This window comes from Phacochoerus africanus, chromosome 11 (assembly GCF_016906955.1).
Source record: "Phacochoerus africanus isolate WHEZ1 chromosome 11, ROS_Pafr_v1, whole genome shotgun sequence".
Classification (NCBI taxonomy): domain Eukaryota; kingdom Metazoa; phylum Chordata; class Mammalia; order Artiodactyla; family Suidae; genus Phacochoerus; species Phacochoerus africanus.
In genome coordinates this window covers 28,264,891-28,291,837 of record NC_062554.1, presented here as the reverse complement: position 1 = coordinate 28,291,837, position 26,947 = coordinate 28,264,891, and positions in this window count along the sequence as shown.

Here is a 26,947-nt window from a genome sequence, read left to right as displayed (position 1 = left end):
ACACACACATATGCACACACATATATATGTCCATAGACAGACAGACATCGATAGATAGATAGATCCCATCCTACAATTTTCTGGGCTAACCGTCCCTTCCTATCTCAATCCACGGACCACTTCCCCTAAGCTGCATTCTCTTCTCACCATCATCAGATTTTCTTAGGTATCCCTAAAAAAGCATCTAGCCCTTCCCTTATTTTAGCAATTATGACATTATATTGTAATTCTCTTCTACTAGACACTAAATTCCAGAAGGGGAAGGATAATGACTGGATTAATCACTGTTCTGTGCCCTGTTTCTAACACAGTGTCTGGCACTCAATTCATGCCTAATATTTTCTGAATAATTGAATAAATCGGTATGACTTACAAAGCAAGGCCTAAAGAAATCTGATCACGGAGTTCCCGTTGTGGCGCAGTGGTTAACGAATCCGACTAGGAACCATGAGGTTGCGGGTTCGGTCCCTGCCCTTGCTCAGTGGGTTAACGATCCGGCGTTGCCGTGAGCTGTGGTGTAGGTTGCAGATGCAGCTCGGATCCCACGTTGCTGTGGCTCTGGCGTAGGCCTGTGGCTACAGCTCCGATTAGACCCCTAGCCTGGGAACCTCCATATGCTGCAGAAGCGGTCCAAAGAAATAGCAAAAAAAAAAGACAAAAAAAAAAAGAAATCTGATCACATCAGACCCTTTTTGACATCTGGCTCTTCTTCTCTATAGAATTAAGCTTAAACAGCTTATCATGATCTGCCATACCCTTTCAATTTAATTCCATCTTTTCACTATCATCTCCTGTCATTTGCTCCAGTTTTATAAACAGAGTGTTTTGTTTGTAGTTCCCTGAACAATATTTCCTCTTGGTTTTAAAGTTCTGCTCCTGTAACCCCTAGTATAGAGATATCTTTTCTTACCTTCTAACTTTCTGAATCTACTCAATTTTCAATGTGTCATTGCTTCTCTGGAGTTTTTTTCCAACATTCTTAGAGAAAGTTATAATCTTGTCTCTACTCTCAAAATACTGCATACACACTTCTGATGAAACATTTTCTCATTCTCTCTTGTGATTATGTTTGCTTACGCATCTTATTTAACAGAGTCCTACAGAAGAATACAATCCTCTCTGAAAAGTCACTGCCTCCAAAGTCCTTATGAACACGGTGAATCCTCAGTTACTTTTTGTTAATTTAATAACACCCCATATACATTCACTGTTCTTTTGTAAACTTGCCCTTGAATCTTCAATTTCAAAAGACAATATTCTTAATATATTTATTCTCAAGATTTGAAGTTATCCAATGGGCGCATTAGGTTATTATATGCACATTAAGGAATCATCAGCTCAAAAGTAGAAGTCTGATAGAATGATACTCTACAAACACCATTAAAATATTCTTTACTCATCTACTGCACGCATATAACATTACACTTAGGTTTAGTACATTTTATTATCAGTCTAGTTCCTAATATTAAATCTATTCTCAAATAACGACTTTTCAAATACATGAGAATTGTCTTTGGCATTGCTCTTTTATAGATTAGCAAGATAGATGTGTTTTTTCCTCCTGGTTTAATTTAGCACGATTCAAAGAAATTACATTTTTTATTACTTTTGCATTAGTACCAATTATTATGACATATGTTGCCAAAAAGTGATAACTAGGGTAGGAAACATACCTTTGAATATGTCTGCTCTGTAAACATATCTGTAATTTCCTTCACTTTTTTTGTCTTTTCCTGTACATATCAGAAAATATGTTACATAATTTCATTAATACATACCCTTACCAATATTAATGAATTGTTCAAAACTTCTTTTGAACTTCTAGTTCAGCCATAAGAGAGTAGTGGGCACATGTACCTCGTGCTACAACAGCTATAAAACAAGATAAAATATATAAACCAACTGTCTTTAGACACTGGACAGTAGGCAGCTCAAGACTGCGATATTTGAAATAAGGGAAATGCACATGTGGTCCCCACCATGGCCACGACCACCATCACCATGTTCATTTTGCTTTTGCTGCCACTGGTAAAGCACTCAAGTCTCACTAAGCTGAAGAGGCAGAGGTAAGTGTTGGAGTGATGAAATTACTGTAAATTTGTGTCACACGGCTCTAAAGAAGACAGAGCTTGGATAAGTGGCAGAATTTTATGTGAGGCTTCACCACTTGATCAAGAGCATAATTGAACTACACATGAATGCATGTAGCAAGACTCTGTAAGGCTGAGTAGAGAGAGACTAGTCCAAAGATGGAAGTGAAATAGAAATTCCAGAAGCCCCATACCAGTAGGATATGTCAGAATTCCAGCCAAAGTGAAAAGACCTCTCTGAGTACCCCGGGCATTTTTTTGACCAGAAAGGTCACACCTTAGGACTAACGAACACTCTCTAGAGCTGTTGTTTTCACAGTGTAGTTGAGAATATTATGGATCACAAGACACAAGGAATCCATAAAGTCAAAATAATTTTCACAATACTAAGATGTTACTGCCTTTTCCTCTACATTGACATCTGCACTGATGGAGGAGAATTAAACCTGGGGAAAACTTCTCACAACCTAACATCATTCACAGCACCTAAATCTCTGAATATCATTTATTGTATTCTTCACTGCCACATACTCATGGTCTAAAATTACTGTTATTATTACTGCTACTATTATGTATGTATTTTTTAGTTCTACTTGAGAGTGTCATTGAAAAGTGGTAAAATTTTAAATTTTAGTAAATTTCGATGTTGCATTGTATTAATACCCTTTGTATGTACACAAAGGACTTCTCTTTGCCAAAATTCACTACCTGTTCTTGATAAAAATTCTACAGAGAGTGGGCATAGAGGGCAATTACCTCAATATAATAAAAGCCATTTATGACAAACCCACAGCTAACATTCTCAATGGTGAAAAACTGGAAGCATTTCCACTAAGATCAGGAACAAGACAAGGCTGTCTTCTTTACCAACGTTATTCAACATAGTCTTGGAAGTCCTAGCCATGGCAATCAGAGAAGAAAACTAAATACAAGGAATCCAAATTGGAAAATAAGAAGTAAAATTATCACTGTCTGCAGATGACATGATTCTATACCTAGAAAATCTAAAAGACTATCAGAAAACTATTAGAGCTCATCAATGAATTTGGTAAAGTCACTGGATACAAAATTAATACACAGAAATTGATTGCATTTTTATATACTAAAAATGAAAGGTCAGAAAGAGAAATTAGGGAAAAAATCCCATTTACCATTGCATCAAAAATAATAAAATAGCTAAGAATAAACTTACCTAAATAGACAAAAGACCTGTACTCTGAAAATGATAAGACACTGATGAAAGAAATCAAGGAAGACACAAATGGAAAAATTTACCACACTCTTGGATTGGAAGGATGAATATAGTCAAAATGACAATAGTACCCAAGGCAATCTACAGAGTCAATGAAATCCCTATCAAATTACCCATGACATTAATCACAGAACTAGAACAAAATATTTTAAAACTTGTATGGAAACACAAAAGCCAAAGTAATATTGAAAAAGAAAAAGCAACTGGAGGAAGCAAGCTCCCTGACTTCAGACACTATTACAAAGCTACAGTCATCAAAAAGGTATGGTATTGTCACAAAAAAAAAAAGACACATAGATCAATGGAACAGGATAGAAAGCCCAGAAATAAACCCAAACATGTATGATCAATGAATCTGTGACAAAGGAGGCAAGAACATACAGTGGAGGAAAGCTAGTCTCTTCAATAAGGGATGCTGGGAAGACTGGACAACTGCATGTAAGAGAATAAAATTAGAACACTGTCTAACACCATGCACAAAAATAAACTCGAAATGATTTGAAGACCTAAATGTAAGGCCAGACACCATAAAACTCCTAGAGGAAAACACAGGCAGAATGCTCTTTGACATAAATCACAGCAACTTCTTGTTTGATCCACCTCCTAGAATAAAGACCATAAAGACACAGATAAGCAAATGGGACATAATTAAACTCAAAAGCTTCTGCATAGCAAAGGAAGCCATTAAAAAAACAAAAAGACAACCAACAGAATAGGAGAAAATTTTTGCAAACGACTCAACCAACAAAGGATTAATCTCTAAAACATACAAACAATTCATAACACACACACACAAAAAAAAAAAAACTAAAAAATGGACAGAAGACCTGAATAGACCTTTCACCAAAGAAGACATACAGATTGCCAGCAGGCACATGAAAAAATGCTCAACAACACTATTATTAGAGACATGCAAATCCAAATTACAATGAGGTACCACCTCACACCAGTAAGAGTGGCCATCATTAACAAGTGAACAAATAACAATTGCTGGAATGGATGTGGAGAAAATGGAACCCTCCTACACCATTGGTGGGAATGTAAATTGTTAAAAACCACTATAGAAAACAATATGGAGGTAACTCACAAAACTAAATATAGAACTATCATACGATCCAGGAATCCCACTGCTGTGCATATATCCAGACAAAAATTTCATTGAAAAAGGTGCATGCACCCATATGTTCATTGCAACACTATTCACAATAGCCAAGACATGGAAATAACCTAAATGCCCAACACAGATGAATGGATTAATAAGATATGGTACATATATACAATGGAATACCAGTCAGTCGTAAAAAAAGTACAAAACAATGCCATTTTTAGCTGCATGGATGGAACTAGAGACTCTCATACTGAGTGAAGTAAGTCAGAAAGAGAAAGACACCACGTGATATCACGAATATGTGGAGTCTAAAATATGGCACAAATGACCTCTTTACAAAACAGAAAACATCATGCACATATAGGACAGACTTGTGTTTGCTGGGGGAAGAGGGAGAGGGTGGGATGGATTGAGAATCTGGGGTTAGTAGATTAAAACTCTGCATTTGAAGTGGATGGGCAATGAGATCCTGCTATATAGCACAGGAAACTGTACACCTAATCACTTGTAATGAAACATGATGGAGGATAATGTGAGAAAAGATGTGTAATATATATGTGTGTGTGTGTGTGTATGACTGGGTCACTTTGCTGTACAATAGAAATTGACAGAAAGTGTAAATCAATAAAAAATTTAAAAAACAAAGCATATTTATTATGTTTCATTGATTTCTACTCATCCTTATCATTTTCTTTTACTTGCTCTGGGTTAAATTAGTTCTTTGTTTTCCTTCACTTTATTTATTCCCTCATTTAGGTGGAGACATAAATCCTTGGATTTTGTGTTTTCTAAAATAAGCAGCAAAACTTTAAATTTTCCCCTAAGCACTTCTCTGAATGTGTGCTACAAATTTTGATATGCTGCATGCTCCAGATCAACAGATACACATTTCTAATCTTTATTATGTAACTAATTCAATATTTAATATTGTGGTATTTAATATCCAAATATTTGAAGCTTTCTGGATATCTTATTACTATTTGTAAATACTGTTACCTCTTTTTGAACTTCCATAATGGAATCCTGCAGTATAATCTCATTTTTGCTTCTTTGTTCAACAATACCTTCAACATGATTTTGTGATTAGTAACCAATATTTGATTGCATTGTTGATTAGCATTTTATTGAAAAATACACATTTTATTTACTCTCCAGGTGATAGACTTTTGGGTTTATTCCAGTTTTACATTCTAGTAGTTTTTGGTGCCTAGATGTATGCATTTCTTTGGAGTCTACACCCAGTTGCTAGATTTTTTTGGTCACAGAATACACACTTGCTTATTTTGGGTAGATAATACCCAACAGTTTTCCAAAGTGATATTAGAAATTCACACTGTCATCAAAGAATGAAAGTTTTAGTTGCTTCCCATCTTGCCCCTTTGGCTAGTTGGAGGACTGCTGGGTCTACCAGGAGGGCAGTGGGAAGCCTGGACTCTGCTCCTCAAGAGCCACTTGCCTTCAAGTGGGGAAGAGAGGGGTCTGCTCCAGTAGCTGCCTGGTTTCCCAGAGACATGCAGCATGTGCCCCAGCCCTAGCCCAGCAAATGCACCAGCCTTAGCTTACTCCGAGTCATAGCACATGGCACTCTCCTCATGATAACCACCAGTTTGTTTTCTTTACCTGTGAATTCGTTTCTGTTTCGCTATATACATTTGGGTGTGTCTGGGGTTTTTTTTAATTCCGTATATAAGTGATATTATACAGTACTTATCTTTCTCTAACCTAAGTATAATATTCTCTAGGTAAATCCACATTGTTGCAAATGGCAGTATTGTGTTCTTTTTATGGCTGAATAGTATTCCATTATGTGTGTGTATGTATTACATCTTTATCCATTCATCTGTTGATGAGCACTTGGGTTGCTTCCATATCCTAATTATTGTAAATAGTGGTGCTATAAATACTGGGGCATGTATCTTTATGAATTAGTGTCTTCATTTTTTCCAAATGTATACCCAGGAGTGGAATTTCTGGGTCATGTGGTAGTTCTATTTTCAGTTTTTTGAGGAACTTCCATACTGTTTGCCATAGTTGTTGCACCAATTTACATTCCCATCAATAGTGTACAAGGGTTCCCTTTTCTCCACATCCTTGCCAGCATTTGTCATTTACAGACTTTTTGATGATAGCCATTCTGACAGGTGTGAGATGATATCTCATTGCCTTGATTTGTAAATCCATCATATTTTAGATAATCCCTTCCTTTCCGTTAAAATGTGATAGCTCTTCGCTAGAGTTGTATACCACCAAGTTGTCTAATAACATTTGTAAAATAGCAAATTATCATGTACTGACAAAATCATCTAAATGTGAAATTTTCCATACTGCACTAATCATATGACTAATACATGTTACGCCCTCCTACAGCCAAATCCTCCTGAGAAAATGTTGTAACAGTAGAATCACTTCTCTAACCTTTATGCCTACCACAGATAATATCCTATCAGGTTTTATCTTTCTCATTATCAGCTGTAAATGGAAGGAACTAGGTGATCAATGTGCTATTGTTCACTTCAGTAACCAGAGTAATTCAGTGTTCCCCAAAAGACAATCATAATGACTTAATACGTCCTTTTTTTACAAATTTTATTTAAAGCTTTATCATGGAAATTTGGCCCATAATATTCCATGAAAAAAATAATTACTCTCTCCAGGACTCTGTGTCAATTTCTCATGTAAATATGGATTTTTATTAATGTTCATTATAAATTCACATAAGCATGAAGAAACTAAAATTTTACTGCAATTTTAAAGGGAGAAAAAGGAAAAGCAAGTATCTTACTCAAAACAACCTAAGTGGTACCATGAGGAAAAAGTTATTTTCTAAAACTATGCACTTATTCTCCAGCTTTCATATTCATGCTCTGAGAACAGGTAATCAGTAAGTGCTAATTATGACAATGATGCTGCATATCAGAGAAAATGCATTGAAGATTTATATATATATATACACACATATAAATGTGTGTTTGTGTGTGTGTATGTGTGTAAGTGAACTTGTTCAAGAATGTTTTATCAGATGCATGGTCCAAGTAGCAAGGTCATATCTGGCTAAGAGAAAATATTTGATTTATTCATAATTACAGTTCCTTTGAAAAATTCTTTCTATTAAAATAAGCTACCATGATTCAAAGTGTCTGTAGGAAGAATACAATTTCAGATGAAAACATCCCACCCCCCACCCCCACCCACCACAAACTACAATGGAAACAAACATTTTTCACTGATAGGTTAAATCCAAGTCATGTTTATTTTCTGAAAGAAACAGCTTATTTAGTAAATACTTGCCAGCAGAGTCCCAATCAGCTGATAAGTGATGGAGTGGAAAATAAAAATTATTTTTTGAATCTAAGTGCATTAAATCACACAACCTTTCCAAAATGCCTGACTTGGAAGTAGAATGAAATCAGTTTAATGAAATGAAGAAAGGAAACCATATTTGTTTGTTTATGATGGAATTCCTTTCTCCCAGTCCACTCCTAAGTTCAGAGGTAAAAGTCAATGCCAGTTTCACATAATTTGATACTTACAGTGATGATAAAAGAAGACACTGCTTGTGACTGCCTACTATGTTCCTAGCCCTTTATCTCACATTAACACCTAGGGTAGAAGAACTAACTCTATTTCTGCTGATAGGGACAATGCTAGCTGTCATACTCTCTTAACTCCCACTCCACTGCTAAGGGGTCATGTCCTAGTTTACTTGGTATCTAACAAAGCCACACCATTACCTCCATCCCCAGGCCCACCTCCTACCCTGTGGCTTCTCTTAAAGATTCATGGAAGGCAAAATATTCAATCTCAACCACCTGTCAGTCATCACCTAAACAAGAGCTTTTTAATTTCACCAAAAGGGTACTTATTCTGATAATAAAACTATTCTTATTTGTTAAAGATAAGATCTGGGATGCAAGCAATAGGAAACTTCTAATGTGGACACCAAAATATAATTTTCATGCAATTTTAATGGGTCACAAAGTATTATTTTTTTTTCTTTTAAAGTTTTCTCCAACCATAAAAAAATGCAAAAGTGAATCTTACTCTCAGGACATGTAAAAACAGGTTGCATGCTGACATTGGCCATTAGGCTTCCACTTGCCAAGCCCTGTTCCAAAGAACAGATTGAAGGTAGCAAGTGATAAGGCAGGAGAGCCATTGAAAAAGAGTATTACAGAAATCCATGTTATGGAAGATGGCAGCTTGACCTAATGTTTTGATATAATGATGGAGACAAGCAAATGAAAGTTAAATATATTTCAGGTAAAAGAGATAAGACCTGGTGATTAGTAACTTTAAATAGGACATAATTCTATGTTGGTTTTTTTTTCCCAGTGAAGATGCTTCACATCAGAAAGGAGATAAAGTCTCTTAGGATACCAGAGAATTTCATTAAAGATAAATATATATGGAGTTCCCGTCGTGGCGCAGTGGTTAACGAATCCGACTAGGAACCATGAGGTTGCGGGTTCGGTCCCTGCCCTTGCTCAGTGGGTTAACGATCCGGCGTTGCCGTGAGCTGTGGTGTAGGTTGCAGACGCGGCTCGGATCCCGCGTTGCTGTGGCTCTGGCGTAGGCTGGTGGCTACAGCTCCGATTCAACCCCTAGCCTGGGAACCTCCATATGCCACGGGAGCGGCCCAAGAAATAGCAAAAAGACAAAAAAAAAAAAAGATAAATATATATAAATGTGTGTTTTATTTTGTGTGTGTGCATATGTTTTGTTTGCAAATTACCCATGATACTGCTGATCTTGAAACTAGGGTCCAAACACTGTTGTGGCAAAACGTAAAAACCCAACCATTTAGAGTTAAAGGGATTGGTTTGGCTTGGGCAAGCTCTCACAGAGGACAGGGTATGTGAACTGGATTCTGAAAGCAGTTAAAGAAGGACAAGGAAAGACCTTACAATTCGAGGAAATAACCTAAGTAAATATGTAGAGTTATAAAAATTTGCTGTATTGGGGAATTTTCAAAGAGCCCTGCAAGAGAAAACGCTATGAAAGAATGAGATATGAAAGATAATATTGAACTTGAGTATAAAGTGCTTTTTTTAGGCCATGCTAAGGAGTTTGTGTAATTTTGTTAGTTTAAATCAATTTTAAAGTATGGAAAATGCACTAAATATGAATAAGAAAAAGTCTTCTTTCCCTAAATATCTGCTCTGGTGAGCTAAAAATTCATACAGCTCATAGCCTGCCTGAAGGCAGTAATAAAATAGAACAAAAATACAGTAAGACCTCATTACAGCCACTCTAGCAGTTAGAACCTTATTTCATGGAACAAAAATGCAACATTAAAGCCTCCCCAGGACAATTTAAAATGCTGCTCTTTAATTTGTGTAATGTTTTCTATTTCAAAAATTGAACCAGCTGATCGATTCATGATATTGATTGTCATAATTTATAATATCAACATATTGGTTCTGCATAAAACATCCCAACACCAATATCCCCATAAATAAATATTCTGTGATTAAAATATATAATGCTCTCTAAAACATAAGGAACTCTGTTTTCTTTTTTCTGTATATTTTGCTAGATACCTTCCATTGCTGAGTGTTCTTCTTTTTTCTCTGGCAACAAGTTAAACAAGATGACATACTAGCCGTTATCTTAAGCTTTTGCTCACATATAGTATATTATTAAGTTCTACTGATTTTATTGCTAAACATGTATGCCTCAAATTTTTCTTTTATACCTCTCCCATTGCTTCTGGTCTCCTTCAGATCCTTCTCTAATGAAAAAAATGCAAAAGCCTCCCAACTATTTCCCCCTTCATTCCTGCTTCCCTCAAATAATTTCTGCAAAAATAATCTTCTGAAACACAAATCATAGCATATAATTCCTTTGCTTAAAACCTTTTAATACTTTCAGTTCACTTAAAGAATAAAATCATAAAGCAGGACTAAAAGAGACGGCTTTAATGAAACTGAATTGATCCTCATTCTCAAAAATTTTATATCTTAATTGAGGAAAGCAGAGGAAAATAAACAGATAAAATATCCATGGTTATGAATACTAAGGTGAAGAGAAAACTATGCGATTTTAAGAGAATTGCAAGGTACAATTCAAGTGGGTCTTTTAGACTGTGTGACAGAAGACTGCTTCCCTGAGGAGGTGACATTTAAGGTGAATTCTGAATTATAACAGAGAATCAGCCATGTACAATGTGGGAGATGGGGATTCCAGAGAAAGCCACAGAGAGTTCAAATCTCCCTAAGCAGTAATGGTCTTGGTGTGCTTGAGTAAAAGAGAGAGGGCCCATGTGGCTAGAGCACAGGAAGCAATGAGAACAGATTTATAACATGATGGGAGAAGCAGGCAGGCACCGTATCATGTAAAATCTTTCCAAACAGAAATAGGAATTTGGTTTTTATTCCTACACAATGTGAAGTTGCATAGTATTACAATATAGTTTGTATTTTTTAAAAAATTCCTCTGAATGTGGTGGCTTAGATAGAGGTGGAGAGGGGAGGATAAAAAGACATAGGATGTTTTGGAGCTACAGTCAATTGGAATAGTGAGAATGGGTGTGGAACATGAGAATAAGGAAAAGCTCAAGTACAATTCTAGATTTTTGCTTATCTCTTTTAGATAAAATATGATGCCATTCACCCAGGAAAGAAGTTTTTGATGAGTGGAGGAAAAAAACTTCACCTTGAACTTGTTGACTGTAAGATACCTATTAGATTACCAAATAGATATTTCCAAGAGGCAGTTGTAGACATAAGTTTGGGATGCTATGAAGTCATTTAGAAAGAGATAAAAGATGGGAATAGATATAAAGAAATTGAAATCCATGGGATTTATACAATTTCTGAGACAAGAGAAAAGATCTCAGATTGAGCACTGGAACACTGCAGTAATTAGAAGTTGAGAACAGGATAAACTTTTCCCCACTTTGTTCCCAGATCCTATAGCAGTATCATGTGCCCAATGACTACTAAATTAAATTGCTCCTTCTCAACAAATCTGAATAGCATTCACGAGGACACAGGTTCGATCCCTGGCCTCGCTCAGGGGGTTAAGGATCCAGCATTGCTGTGACCTGTGGTGTTGGTCACAGATGCAGCTCAGATCTGGCATTGCTATGGCTGAGGCATAGGCTGGCGGCCACAGCTCCAATAAGACCCTTAGCCTGGGAACCTCCATATGCCGCGAGTGCAGCCCTAAAAAGCAAATAATAATAATAATAAACAAATAAATTGTTCCTTCTCCATATCAGAGTAAGAACAAATTTTGAGATAACTTTGACTACTATACAAAACTTATATCAAAAATAATGGTACAGGAGTTCCCGTCGTGGCGCAGTGGTTAACGAATCCTACTGGGAAACATGAGGTTGCGGGTTTGATCCCTGGCCTTGCTCAGTGGGTTAACAATCCAGCATTGCCATGAGCTATGGTGTAGGTCGCAGACGCGGCTCGGATCCTGCATTGCTGTGGCTCTGGCGTAGGCTGGCAGCTACAGCTCTGATTAGACCCCTAGCCTGGGAACCTCCATATGCCGTGGGAGCGGCCCAAGAAATGGCAAAAAGACAAAAAAATAAAAATAATAATGGTACAGCCACTGTAGGGAACACTATGGAGCGTCCTTAAAAAAACTAAAAATAGAGTTACCAGAGATCCTGCAATCCCACTCCTGGGCATATACCTAGACAAAACTCTAACTCAAAAGATTCATGCACCCTTATGTTTATAGCAGCACTATTTACAATAGCCAAGACATGGAAACAATTTAAATGTCCATCAAATGAATAAAGAAGATGTGTTATACAAATCATGTTATTTACCCAAGTAAAGAAGAGGTTTTTTGATAAGTGGAGGAAAAACGAATATAACTCAGTCATGAAAAAGAATGAAACAATGCCATTCATGTGTCATGAATGTAACTAGATATTCTCATACTAAGTAAGCTAGAAAGATAAATACCATATGATATCACTTACATGAAGAATCTAAAATATGGCACAAATTAACCTATCTACAAAATAGTCCATATAGAATGGACTTGTGGTTCCCAAGACTGGGAGAGCAAGTGGGATGGACTGGGAATTTGGGGTTAGTAGATGCGAATTGTTACATTTAGGATGTATATATGAGGTCTTACTGTACAGCACAGGGAACTATATCCAATCTCCTGGGATAGACCATGATGAAAAATATTACAAAATTATACATATATATACACACATACACGCACATATATACATACAAATGGCAGATATGTATATATGGCTGAGTCACTGTTGTATAGCAGCAGAAATGCAAATCATTCATACATTAATAATTTTTAAAAAATTTTAAAATAGAACTACCATCTGACTGTATGACCCAGGAATTCTACTCTTGGGTATACGGCTTGAGAAAACCATAATTTGAAAATATACATGTACCCCAATATTCATTGCAACACTATTTACAATAAGCAAGACACAGAAACAACCTAAGTGTCCAACAACAGAGTAATAGATAAAGATGTGGTGTATATATATATATATATATATATATATATACACACACACACACACACACAATGGAATATTATTCAGTCATAAAAAGGAATGAAATAATGCCATTTGTAGAGATTATACTAAGTCGGACAGAGAAAAGACAAATATATGATATCACTTATATGTGGAATCTAAAAAATGACACAGATAACCCTTGCATAAAGTTGTGCATGGACTTTACTCACAATGCCTAGATACTGACCAAGAAAGTCTCTTTGTGCATCCAGTCATCATTTTGGCAATTCCTGTCCTGAATGTTTGTATGTTCAGGTTCTCTGCTGTTGCACTTGGACCCCAGAGAGTCTACTCGTAGCAATGGCAACTAACCATCAGAAACAACTTTGACTTTACATATTCCTGTACTTCGGATAAAGAACTATGACCATGCCATAGTGGTTATACCAGCTTACATTTCCACCAACAGGGCAGGAGGGTTCCCTTTTCTCCATACCCCCTCCAGCATTTGTTATTTGTGGACTTATTAAGGATAGCCATTCTGACTGGTGTGAGGTGGTATCTTGCGGTAGTTTTGACTTGCATTTATCTAATAAGGGATGTTGAGCATTTTTTCATGTGCTTGTTGGCCATCTGGATATCTTTAGAATGTCTATTCAGGTAATTTGCCCATTTTTCAATTGGGTTGTTGGCTTTTTTGCTTTTTTTGTTGTTGTTGTTGTTTTTGTTATATAAGTTTTCTGTGTATTTTAGAGATTAAGCCCTTGTCAGTTGCATCATTTGAAACTATTTTCTCCCATTCTGTAAGTTGTTTTTTTGTTTTCTTTTTGGTTTCCTTTGCTGTGCAAAACTTGTCATTTTGATTAGGTCCCATTGGTTTATTTTTGCTTTTATTCCTGTTGCTTTGAGAGACTGACCTGAGAAAACATTTAAGGTTGATAGCAGAGAATGTTTTGCCTATGTTCTCTTCCAGGAGTTTGAGGCTATCTTGTCTTATATTTAAGTCTTTCAGCCATTTTGAGTTTATTTTCATGCATGGTGTGAGGGTGTGTTTTAATTTCATTCATTTGCATGCAGCTGTCCAGGTTTCCCAGCAATGCTTGCTGAAAAGACAGTCTTTTTTCCACTTTATGTTCTTGCCTCCTTGGTCAAAGATTCATTGACCATAGGTGTCAGGATTTATTTCTGGGTTCTCTATTCTATTCCATTGGTCTGTCTGTTTTGATACCACTATCTTGATGACTGTGGCATTGTAATATTTCCTGAAGTCTGGGAGAGTTATGCCTCCTGCTTGGTTTTTGTTCCTCAGAATTGCTTTGGCAATTCTGGGTCTTTTGTGGTTCCATATAAATTTTTGGATTGTTTGTTCTAGTTCTGTGAAAAATGTCATGGGTATTTGATAGGGATTGCATTGAATCTGTAGATCGGTTTGGGTAGTATGGCCATTTTTACAATATTAATTTTTCTAACCCAGGAGCATGGAATATCTTTGCATTTCTTTAAATATTCTTCACTTTCCTTGATTAATGTTTTATAGTTCTCAGCATATAAGTCTTTTACCTCCTTGGTCAGGTATATGAACAGTATGGAGGTACCTTAGAAAACTATACATAGAACGACCATATGATCCAGCAATCCCACCCTTGGGCATATATCCAGACAAAACTTTCCTTGAAAAAGACACATGCACCTGCATGTTCATGGCAGCACTATTCACAATAGCCAAGACATGGAAACAACCTAAATGTCCACTGACAGATGATTGGATTAGGAAGATGTGGTATATATACACAATGGAATACTACTCAAAAAATGACAAAATAGTGCCATTTGCAGCAACATGGATGGAACTAGAGACTCTCATACTGAGTGAAATAAGTCAGAAAGAAAAAGCCAAATACCATATGATATCACTTATACCTGGAATTTGATATAGAGCAGAAATGAACCTCTCCAAAGAAAAAAAACTCATGGACATGGAGAATAGACTTGTGGTTGCCAAGGGGGAGGCGGAGGGAGTGGGATGGATGGGGTGCTTGGTGTTTAATAGATGCAGACTATTGCCTTTGAAATGGATTAGTCATGAGATCCTGCTGTGTAGCACTGGGAACTATGTCTGGTCATTTACGATGGAGCATGATAACATGTGAAAATAAAATGTATACATGTATGTGTACCTGGGTCACCATGCTGTACAGTAGAAAACTAACAGAACACTGTAAACCAGCTATAATGGAAAAAAATAAAATTATATAAAAAAGAACTATAACCATGCCTATTGCCCAAAAAGCTTATAAATTCTTTTCAAAATAATAAAACATTCAATCATGCAGATAAAGGACAATATGAACCATGAAACTGATCCTAGCAATGAATAAAAGCAGCATAATCTAGGAGAATATAATGTACCCCAAAATATAGAGATAAATTTAGAATATTTTATACATTCTTGATCTTTTGAATCAATTTCCAGACAATAGTAAGTTTCATGATGTTCCCTTTAGCTTTCTATGTTTTGTCCCAAACAAGGTTAAGTGGAACTTTTTTTTTTAACATAGTAATACCTCTCCTTCCCACAAAAAAAGTATTTTAATATTCAGTTGTCTTTTCTGTCAACTATAAAATTAAGAATAGACTTCAATTGGCAAGAAAGAAAAAAAGTTGATATGTGTTCAAATCACAAAGAAATTTTCTTGACACTGAAAGGCAACCAAAAAGACCAAGTGGAAATAATCAGCGGTGACATAAAAATGATGGAGTAATATGTGGAAGACAGAAAGAAAGACAATGAACATGGCTCTATCAAAAAAAAAAATTAGAATTTAGAAAGAGGGAATTCTAATAGTTTAGTTTTTAGAAAGAAAAGCATTTAGACAGTTAACAAAAGGAGAGAATTGTGGATCTGAAGATAAAAATAAATTTCTAAGATTCACATGACTCATATCTCTATAATCTGTTCTCTCAAAATTCTAAGTTCCAAGGTCAATACACACTAATGTGCAGTACCCAGCACTGCCCTCCTTTATGCTCCACCAATACATATTTCAAGATTCTATGACTCTCTCCACCTTTTCTAAACTGTTTCTTCCAAGAGATCATTTTTGTAGTGAAACAGATTGCTTTCCTGAATATAAACTGAATATCAAATAAATACATGCATATGCTCTAACTATGCTCCATCACGTGAACATGTACACACATAGGCACACGTACAACTGTAAACATGCACATGCTCACACGTGACAGATTTGGAAACATACATTCATTAACAGTCCTTTCAAGTTTCTAACCAGCTATTGACTTAACACTTACAGAGCACTGTGTCTTCAGGTATACCTTCCTTTAAAAAAAAAGAAAAAAAGCCCTGGAGTTTCCATGGTAGCTCTGTGGTATCGAACCCAACTAGTATCCATGAGGTTGCGGGTTTGATCCCTGGACCCCACTCATTGGGTTAAGGATCCGGTGGTGCCATGAGCTGGGTGTAGGTTACAGAGGCGGTTCAAATCTGGTGTTGCTGTGACTGTGGTGTAGGCTGGCAGCTACAGCCCCAATAAAACCCCAAGCCTGGGAACCTCCATGTGCTTCAGGTGCAGCCCTAAAAAGACAAAAAAAAACACCTGATAGTTACTAAAGTATGTAAAGCTTTCAAGTTTTCTTTCAGATATACATATAAACAATGGAAAGAGAATATATGCATGTGTGTGTGTGTGTGTAATTGAATCACTTTGCTGCACATCAGAAACAAACACTTTAAATCAACTATACTTCAATAAAATAAATATCAATAATAAAATACATCCAAGAATATCAAGCTATTTCTGAAAAAAAGTATAGATAATAAATTTCGGGATCTGTTATCAGTCTGTGTTTAGTCAAAGCAGCAGCAGAACAACACACGTGCATGTATGCACATGCACAAACACATATGTTCATCTCCAGGATATGACCGTATACCACTGCATAACCAGTCTCTGTGATGCTACTGCGACTTTGTCTAGTGATGATGGCTGAAGTTCACAGATAAGGCTGTAGGGAAGAAAAGACGTAAGGGAAGTAAGAACAACGCGAAGCTGTGAGGAGATCCTAGAATCCATAAAAATAGATAGGAATGTCAAAGCCCCAATATGGAAGTTGAGTGGATCTTCAGGAGAAGCTAACACTCAGCATCTTGTTGCTAGCCATACACCTGGCCTAGGAGTCAGAGGAGGGGAAGGAGGAGGGCCAGCAGGAGCTGAGGGAGCTGCTGCCCATGCCAACAAGATGAGCCATCAGATAAACATCAATGTGGCTTATAGGTGATGCTTCTCTCGCACCTACCTGTCCAACTTCCCACAAAATGTCTCCAGTGGCCCAACCTAGCAGAGGTGGGAGTTACGGGAAATATAGTTCCACCTGAGCAAGGGTGATAAAATACAAACCCACCGTAGTATTTACTCATCATTATTATTAAATAAAAATATACAATCCTTGTAAAAATATATATATACTTGCCTATTTTATATTCTTGCCAATTCTTCACAAAAGGAATAAAAATTATTCCATGGATCTTGAATGCCATATATTCCAAAAGTTGTCCCTAAGTGAAATATGAATTTCCCCAAGTCATAGAATAGCAAAAGGGAGCGAAAGACGTGGAGGAAACCATGTGCATCACATACATAGTCAGTTTTACTATCTCTGTTGTATAGGTAAGGAGACAGACCCAGTGATGGTAAGTGAGGTGAAGAGAGATGCGTAGCCATTCTCAGTGAGGAACCAGAATTAGAAGGCTCATCTTCCTCCTAATAGCCCAGTGTTTGCAAACATACTTCATACATTATCTATAATTAATAAACCACCAATTCAAAAACAACCATATTGTTAATATCTAATACTATCATTCACACCCCAGTTTTCTTTTCCCCTCATTTGGGGCAAAGTAGCATTAAAGTTTACAACTGCCTTTACACAATCTTTCCATATCTAATACAACTTTTTAACTTCCTTTGTAACAATTTTTTCCTCAGGTTTCACAACTTTTTATCGTAAGTGTGTTTAACTCCTCCAGCTATGTGAATTTATCAATTAAATTGACACATGTTTCTCTTTTGAAATCCCTATTGAGGATGATTTAGTGTCAACAAAAGCAGCATGCTTTCTTGTTTGTTTATAGAGTATCTACCTTCTGATTTGGATAGAATTTCTGCTATGTATTGCTTTAGGCATAAAATTACATTGCAAAGGGAAGCACACCTTAATTAAATCTGATCTAAAGCCATTCCCCTGTACAAGCCATTTCAGCACTGACAGTGTTTTCTGCTGTATAAGCTGCATCACCATCCTTGTTCAATGTAGTCTTGTCTGAAGTACTACCTAAGCATGGCAATTAGTGCAGAGAGTCATAAATGTGTGAACAAATACAGTAACACCCAGGAGAGAAAATAAATCCTACTTGCAAAACAAACATAACAAATATGTTCTTATTATAATGACATAAGAAAATTCTTATGTTTCCTGTTGTATGTTCAAATCCATTCTTCTTGTCCACCAATATTTAAAAATTAGTTGATATGCTGTGATCGCAAAGGTGAAATGAGAAGATCAGGAGCTGCACAGCTGTTTACGGTTTTGGTTTATAGCTCTGGGACATCCCATTCTGGAGACATTCCGTTCCAGTTCATTTTAACAGTAATTAGAAGTACCCCCATAACGAGGAGCTTGCTGTTGGAAGCAACTTCATTAGTTTGGGTGATTTTATTGGTTTCCTTTAGGGTAAGAAACTAGCACTAATAGTTGTAATTTAATAGGAAAATTACTGAAGCAAGAGAGATTCCACTGAATCTTAAATGAGGCATGAGACAGAAGTTTCCTTTCCAAATAATGAAATATAAGAGAACACAGTTTACCTAAAAGATTCTTATATGAATGTGTATTTATTAGCATGAAAGGGACATTTTGATTAAATGCTTAAATATTGATTAAATAAAACATAAGTACCCATACTGAAAACCATAGGTAAAATTTGTATAAATGTGTCCACTAAAGGCCTTTTTCTTCACATTTTATTTAAATTGAGGTAAAGTCATCACAGTTGGCCTCTGGAAAAATGTCTTCCTTCAGGTAAAGAGGTTAATTCACTTTTCTACCCTTGCTCTTTTCTCTAGTTTTCATTCCATTACTCCCTTCTCTTTTTTTCCCCTCACACATCAGCTCCCTAAGTAGCAACATATTCTTTATCACTGAAAGGATCAATGGGTCAATATACTCACCTCTGGTACACATGTGATTATCTGTAAAATACTTTTGTCATCATTTAGGGGGAATCTTTCCTCTGCTTTCAATGCAGCAGGGTCAGCATTACTTTCAGTATTTAAGAGATGACAAAACAGATCTAGGGAAGGACTTACCCAAGCTTACAAGGAAAATTAGAGGCAAATTAGTAATTTGAGATAGAACTTTCTGTCTTTTTTCTTAGAGATTATTTCGTGACACCACCATCATTTGAAAACGATGCTCTTTTATTCTAACAGAGAGCATGTTTTAAATTTCCAAATGTGTGGATTTCATAATGTCTGGGCACCAAAACATAGAAGTAAATGCAGGGGAAATTTTATATTTTGGCTTTAAGCTTGTCCTCCCGGTACAAAATGCTAACCTTCTATCAAAGGTGTGCCTCAGGATCTACAAGTTTGAACTCTGTGGGGCAAAGACTACATCATGCTCATCTCTGATTTAAGTATGTAGTGTAGTGCCCAACTGTAGCTAGTTTTCAATAAACATTGGGACAAATACAAGAATCAATAAAGTTCATCAAACCTACTAACTTTCAGTAGCAAAGTTTCTCTCACTTTGTCAAAAAGTAAGGTGTCTGAATATTCACTTCCTTTTACATTTTAGATTCTAAATCACTCCTCACTCCAGTCCAATTTCCATCTTCTCCATCTTCCCTTTTATCCTACAGGGCTGAAGAATAGCGTGTTCTCTCACAACTACCTTTTTTTCCAACTCTTGTAGGTGGATTTCTCACTTTGGACTTTCTCAGGACTTAGATTATTAGGCGTCATTAACATTGAGTGAAAATCCAAAAGCACCGTTCTAGATTGAATGATTTAGATTTTTAAAAGAAAAATGTAGGAAAAGGGTAGTTATTTGGTGGAACTAATCCCCTACCTGTTGGTTAGAGTATTGTTTCCTTAGAGATTTTGAAGTTACATTAAAATTTAAAGAGAAGGAAGAGAAAGAAGGAATCGGGACCCTGCAGGGAATATATTTTGTAACAAGACCAACCCCTTAGATCATGTTTTCTGTATCTTTAACTGTTTTGATGTCATGTTGTAATTCCCTTTTCAATTATCACAAGTCCTTAGTACAGGCTTTCAAATATTTTTAAACAGCTTATTACAGTAGTCTCAGTATACTCAAAGAGGGAAGACAAAATGGGAAAGACAGAATTTCCTCTCCCCCATCTTCACACTGACACAGGTGGAGAGAAACCATTATTCTTAAAGTTGGTCTAAGAAACAAGTGCTAAACAGTGTTAAACAAGTGGTTTAAACAAGTGTTAAAGTGCAATAGTGAACTGGAAATGCTAGTCCTCATCAGAACTGGATGAGTATCTCCAGTGAGTACAAATGAAAAAGTGAAAACAACAGGAAGCACTAAATATCCCTTTTAAAAAAGGGTAACTTTTTATGTTTCTAGACCTATGGAAATGACCACATGAAAAAATAAAATTCTAAGACTGAGGACAGATGAACAAGGAGAATTCATTTATAGCTGAGTGTCCATCCTGAATGTTAGCAAAATGGATTATACCTGCAATAGTAACAGTAGAAATAAGCTCATCCTAACATGTAATTTAAGGCAGTCTACAATAAACACAAGAAAATAGGCAATTAAGTGTAACAAGTTGCTGATAATAAGTCCACATGGTTATTAAATAATAAATATAATTCTATTCTTAACTGTTGGTGGTAAATGTAGTTCATTATTGTAAGAGAAATTCCAGAGCATGAACCTAAAATAAGTTCAAACAAATTCAGACACTCTTACATCATACAGTTCCCACACAGAGGTCTTTGGGCCAGAGGGGATCTGAGAAGACTGGAGTTCCAGCAGACTGTTGTTGTGAGAACCTATTTCAATTTCAGCTTGCAAACAATGAAAATAGCTATGGTTATTTTAATTTATAACCAGAAAATATGTTATTTGAAATCACTGACATGAAGGGAAAGTGCTGGGGCAGATGTCAGAGAAGCCTTTCAGGATTAAACAAGAAGGGTATAATTTTGCTCTATCCATAAATAAATGCACAAGGGGAAACATTAACATTGAGCTGTTTTCCTAGACAAAGCTTGAGTTTAACTAAACCAAAGTTCCCTGTCCTGGATCCTATGTAACAACAGCTGCCACTGTCATCCTCATCCTCATCACTACAGACATTTTTCAGAGTACCACATACTGCATTAAGTATCTGACCTGTATCAGCTCATTAAACTCCAAAATAACCATATGAAATATACATTATTCCTTTTCTTTTATCAAGGAAATTTGTCTCAAAATAACTTGTCTAATATCACACAGTGAGTAAATGAGAAAGTGAAAGTTTAAGCTTAGGTATATAGTCTGATGTCAATGCATCAGTATTAAAATGACACACTTTGCAGACATACACGATACAAGCATTGTATGGATTTGGGTTATAACCAGGATATACCATGACCAAGTCAACAAATAAAGCTTTGACTAAATCCGAGCCACACTTCAGTGGGAGGAGGTGAGAGTTAACGTACTCTCTTAATTTTCAGGCTATTAAATGGAAAATGAAGCTCAGAGGATGGCAGTTGTCTTTCACTGATTGAATAATTTGTTGTGATGATTTACACAGGTGTCATCATATGCTTTAGTGCACAACAGAAGCCAAGTTGATATTATATTGAACAGTTCATGCTAATGGCTAGCTCAGAAATATGAAATTCTCAGCCCATTCATTGATAAGAGATGCCAGAATAAATTGCCATATTTTTCTTGGCAACCAGCATCAATTCCAGTATCATTTATATCTGGTATCAAATAATTCTTTTTCTACATCATGTTCCCAATTTTCTATGGGTTTTTCCGACCATTTTAAGGTGCATTTTTTTTTCTTTTCATTACACTTCTTCCCACAAATGAGTAATTATAAACAAATAATAATAGCAAAATGGCTCTGACAATTCCTACAACCTCAGCATTTGGGGTTCACCATTTATAACTTTCTGCATTAGTCAAAACTTATTCACTGGCAAGTCAAGGAATCTCAAGTCAAATTATCTTAATACAAAATATATTTTAGTATTAGCTGAGACATCCAGGGGTAGAATTAGCCTCAGGTAAATTTTTAGCTAGAGATTAAAAGACATCATAAGTGCTCTCTCTTTCTCTCTCTCTCCCTTTTACTGCCCTCTGAAAGAGATCCAGAAGCTAGCTATTCAATGCCTACACATCAGGCAAAAAAGAAAATAATCACATTGAAATGAGTAGGGAACAGTTCTTGTCCTAAATTCCACCCAGAATACCACCAGAGCAAGCAATTCTCAACATCACCTTCTCCCTGGGGAGCAAAGCTTTTGCACATCTATCATCCAAACTTTTAAGACTCTCACCTGAGGGACAAGCCCCCAAAAAACTTAGCTCTTAAAAGCAAAAGGGCTTGTGTCCATGAGACCACATGTCAACAGAAAAGAAGTAGTTTTTAGTGGGTGTGTTGAGTGCTCACCATGGCTGTCCCTCAGTGCTCAGCTAACCCATCTCCCAATCATCCACTGAAAGAGGTGCTGACTGAAAACAAGTGAATAAAGTGAGAGATTTGAATTCAGCTTTATTTGGTAATTTAGGGAGGACTATAGCCCAAGAGGCAGACTTCCACATACTTCTGAGGAACTGCTCCAAAAAGATTTGGTGGGGAGGATTTTCAGTTAGGTGTATGATTTTGGTGAAGGGGTAGTACTTGCAATCAAGCACTCATCTCAGTAGAAGATTGCTACTAGTCTCCATTAATGATGTTAGTGCTTTTTGAGGCATGAAAAGATACAAGAAACTGGGTCCATAAAATTTTGTCCTGAAAATCATCTATCTGAAAGACTGTTCTGCAAGTCATCCCAAAAGATAGATTACCTCATTGCTGATCTCCACCCTGAAATCCTTTTGGGGGTGTTAAAAGTCAGTGGCTAGTCACCTCATTCTTACAGGATCAGACAGTGAGGGACTCTGTTGTTGTTAGAGCTTTCTCTGAATACTTTAAAAGTCACTGCTGGAGTGTCAGGTGTCTATGGTAGCAGGCAACAAGGGGCTGAATGTGATTTTCCCCAGAAACCAGAGGAGCTAGGGAGCACTTCAGTCCCCTCCTTCCTCCAACCTGATCCAAGTCACCAGTGTCTTCCTGGAAGGAGCCTTTACATAAGTCTGTGCCCTAGCTTTTACGGCTACAGCCTGAGAGATGGGCCCCAGATTGCCTGACTCTAAGAGCCAACAGGCCTTCCATTCCTGTGTACCACAGAAACTTACCAAAATAAACAAACAAATAAGCAAGCAAGCAAGCAGTTATTAGCTTGCTATAGCAACAGGGCTAAACACAGAGAATGCAAAAATACCCATCCCTCAGTTTTTCCTTAGAAGAGGTTTATCTGCATACTTTAAAAGCTGCTGCCTGAGGGCCAAGCTTCTCATCAGTCTTCATCAAGGTACAAACTGTAGTCCTCCCCTTTGGGATAAGGACGGATCTTAGCATATCTTCAACTACAGGGAGTAACTAAAATCAAAAGAGGCAACTTGGAAAACTACAAAGTTTGAAGAGACCAAAAAAAAAAAAAAAAAGAAAAGAAAAAAAGAAAAAGAAAAAGCACAGGCTGACTGATAAAGTTCATCTCCTACACAAGACTATTCTGTTTATCTAATGCACAGAAACCAACACGGATGGCCAAGGAAAATAAAAACACAGAGGAATGTGTTCCAAACAGAAGAACAAAATTAGTCTCCAGAAACTGATTTTAATGAAACAGAGATAAGCAATTTATGTGTTAGAGAGTTCAAAATAATGCTCAGAATGATACTCAGGGGAGCAATGCATGAACAAAGTGAAAATTTCAACAAAGAGAATATATAAAATGTACCATAAAGAAATCATAGAGCTTAAAAATACAACGGCTAAACCAAAAAATTCAATAGAGGTTTCAACAATAGACTAGATAACATGGAAAAAAAGATCACAGAATTAAAAAAGAGTGCAGTGTAATCTGTCCAATCACAGAAGCAAAAAGAAAAAAGTACAAAAAAGAATGAAGACAGCTTAGATGACTCATGGGACACCATCAGATGAATCTATATACATGCTATAAAAGACTCAGAAGCAGACGATAGAGAAAGGGGCAGAAAGCGTATTCAAACATATAATGGCTGAAGACCTCCCTAACCTGAGTAAAGAAACAGAAATCCATATTCAAGAAGTCCAAAAAGCCCCAAATAAAAGGAATCCAAAGAGAAATGTTATAACTAAATGATCAAAAAGTTGTTTTTTTAAATTTGCTTTTTAGGGCCAAAGTGTGGCATATGGAAGTTCCCAGGCTAGAAGTCTAATCAGAGCTTCAGCTGAGGGCCTATACCACAGCCACAGCAACATGGGATCCAAGGTGTGTCTGCAAGCTATACCACGGCTCAGGACAACTCTGAATCCTTAAACCACTTAGCAAGGCAGGGATCAAACCCACATCCTCAAGGATCTAGTCAGATTCATTCCTGCTGAGCCATAACGGAACTTCTAAATTGTCAAAAAATTAAAGAAACATTATAATTAAATTGTCAAAAGTTAGAGACAAGGAAAAAAAAATCCTAAAAGCAGCAGGGAAAAAGCAAATACAAAGGTAAGAAATAGCAAGTGCTGACAAAAATGTGAGGAAAAGAAAAAACTTGTACACACTTGGCAGGAAAGTAAACTGGTACAGCCGCTATGGTAAATAGTATAGAGGTTCCTCAAAAAAAGTAAAAATAAAAGTACTGTATCATTCCACCATTCTACTTACGGATACCTAGCCAAAGAAAACAGAAATAATTATCTCAAAGAGGTATCTCTACATCCATGTTCATTGCAATATTATTCACGATAACCAAATATGAAAAAAACAAAGTGCCCATCAATGGAAGAATGGATTAAGAAAATATAGACACTGGAATAGTATTTAGTTAAAAAGAAGGAAATTCTGTCATTTGCAACAACATGGATGAACCTGGAGGGCACTATGAAGAATGAAATAACGCACACGGAGAAAGACAAAAACTAGATGGCATCACTTACATGTGCAACATAAAAAAAATAAAACATATAGAATATTTAGAAGTGGTTGTAAGGGGCTATACTAATTCACTCTGCTGTATTCCTGAAACTAACACAACATTGTAAGTCAACTATATTCCAATAAAATTAAAAAAAAAAAAATACAAGGGAGAGGTGAAGTGGGGAAGAAATGAAGCCCAGACAAAACAATATTCTCCCACTTTACCACACTATGTTGTCATTTAATCTATTCTCATATTTCGCTACTTCCTTAACCATTTTTTTTTAAAACATGGACTTTTCCCCTCTCATCTCTACTGACAAATTCCTGATCTGCATTTGTTAACAGTATTTTTTTTTTTTTTGGCTGCACCCATAACATGGAAATTCCCCAGGATCAAACTCATGCCGTAGCAGCAACCCAAGCTGTTTCAGTGACAACACTGGGTCCTTAGGCCACTGCACCACAAGAAAACTCCTGATTAGCAGTACTTTTAATATAAGCATAGAAATAACGATCAAAAGAGAAAGAATTATTACACATTATCTAATTGTGATCCTATTTTAATATCCAAAGCAATCAATTTTATAAATATTTCAACTATTTTCATATATTATAGAATTAACAATGAAAGCAAATTCTCAACTTCAGGAGTTCCCATCATGGCTCAGTGGTTAACGAATCTGAATAGGAACCATGAAGTTGTGGATTCAATCCTTGGCCTTGCTCAGTGGGTGAAGGATCCGGTGTTGCCATGAGCTGTGGTGTGGGTCACAGATACAGCTCAGATCCCACGTTGCTGTGGCTCCAACATAGGCTGGCGGCTACAGCTCTGATTCTACCCCTAGCCTGGGAACGTCCACATGCCAAGAGGGCAGCCCTAGAAAAGACAAAAAAAAAACACTCAAATTTAGAATAATCTTTCCAAGAGCCTTATACCTCTCATATTTATCAGGAAAACATAGTCTTCCAAAACTAAAGCTCTTGTTATAAATCCATTTTAGCAGCAGGTGAATAAATTGCACGCCCTCATACAACAAGTGAACCACCCATTTGCTGTGCCTCATCCCTGGTGCCAAGTTTCCATAACAAGGCCTAATACAGTGGTACCAATATATCAGGAACTCAGCATATGCAGAAGATAAAGATAATGATGGCAATAATGATGAAAATAAAAATAGTCATGTCTGCCTTATTGTCCCTTAGCTACAGCTGCATTTTAAATACTAAATAACATTGTCTTGCCTTATTGGAAAAATATACAGCCATGGATTTCCAACCAGATAACTTCGACAGAATAATCATCACTAGTACATTTTTTTTTCAATGTTGTCATAAAGAAGCTAAGAGATATCAATTAGGTCTCATACTTCAATAATGTTTCCACAAATCACATTTACAACCAACCCCACAGTCAGTGTGATACGAAGAAATACCATTCAGAAGGACAAGTTTTGACACCATATTATGGCATTGCAGAAACTTTGGGGGAAATTTTTACTTGTACTGTGAAAAATTCAAGCAAAACTCTAAAAACCATTTGGCCAATTACTAACTCTTAGGGCAATGAAGCTTTTGCAGAAAGCTTGAGTGTAAATTACTGATATGATCAAAGCTTTAATGAAATTGCTGCATGGCAGAAACTACTGGACTATTAAGAGAAAACTACAAAAATAAATGAGTGCCTAGCTCTGGATCTACCAAAAAAAAAGAGAGAGAGAGAGAATCTTCTGGTTTTCTTTGATT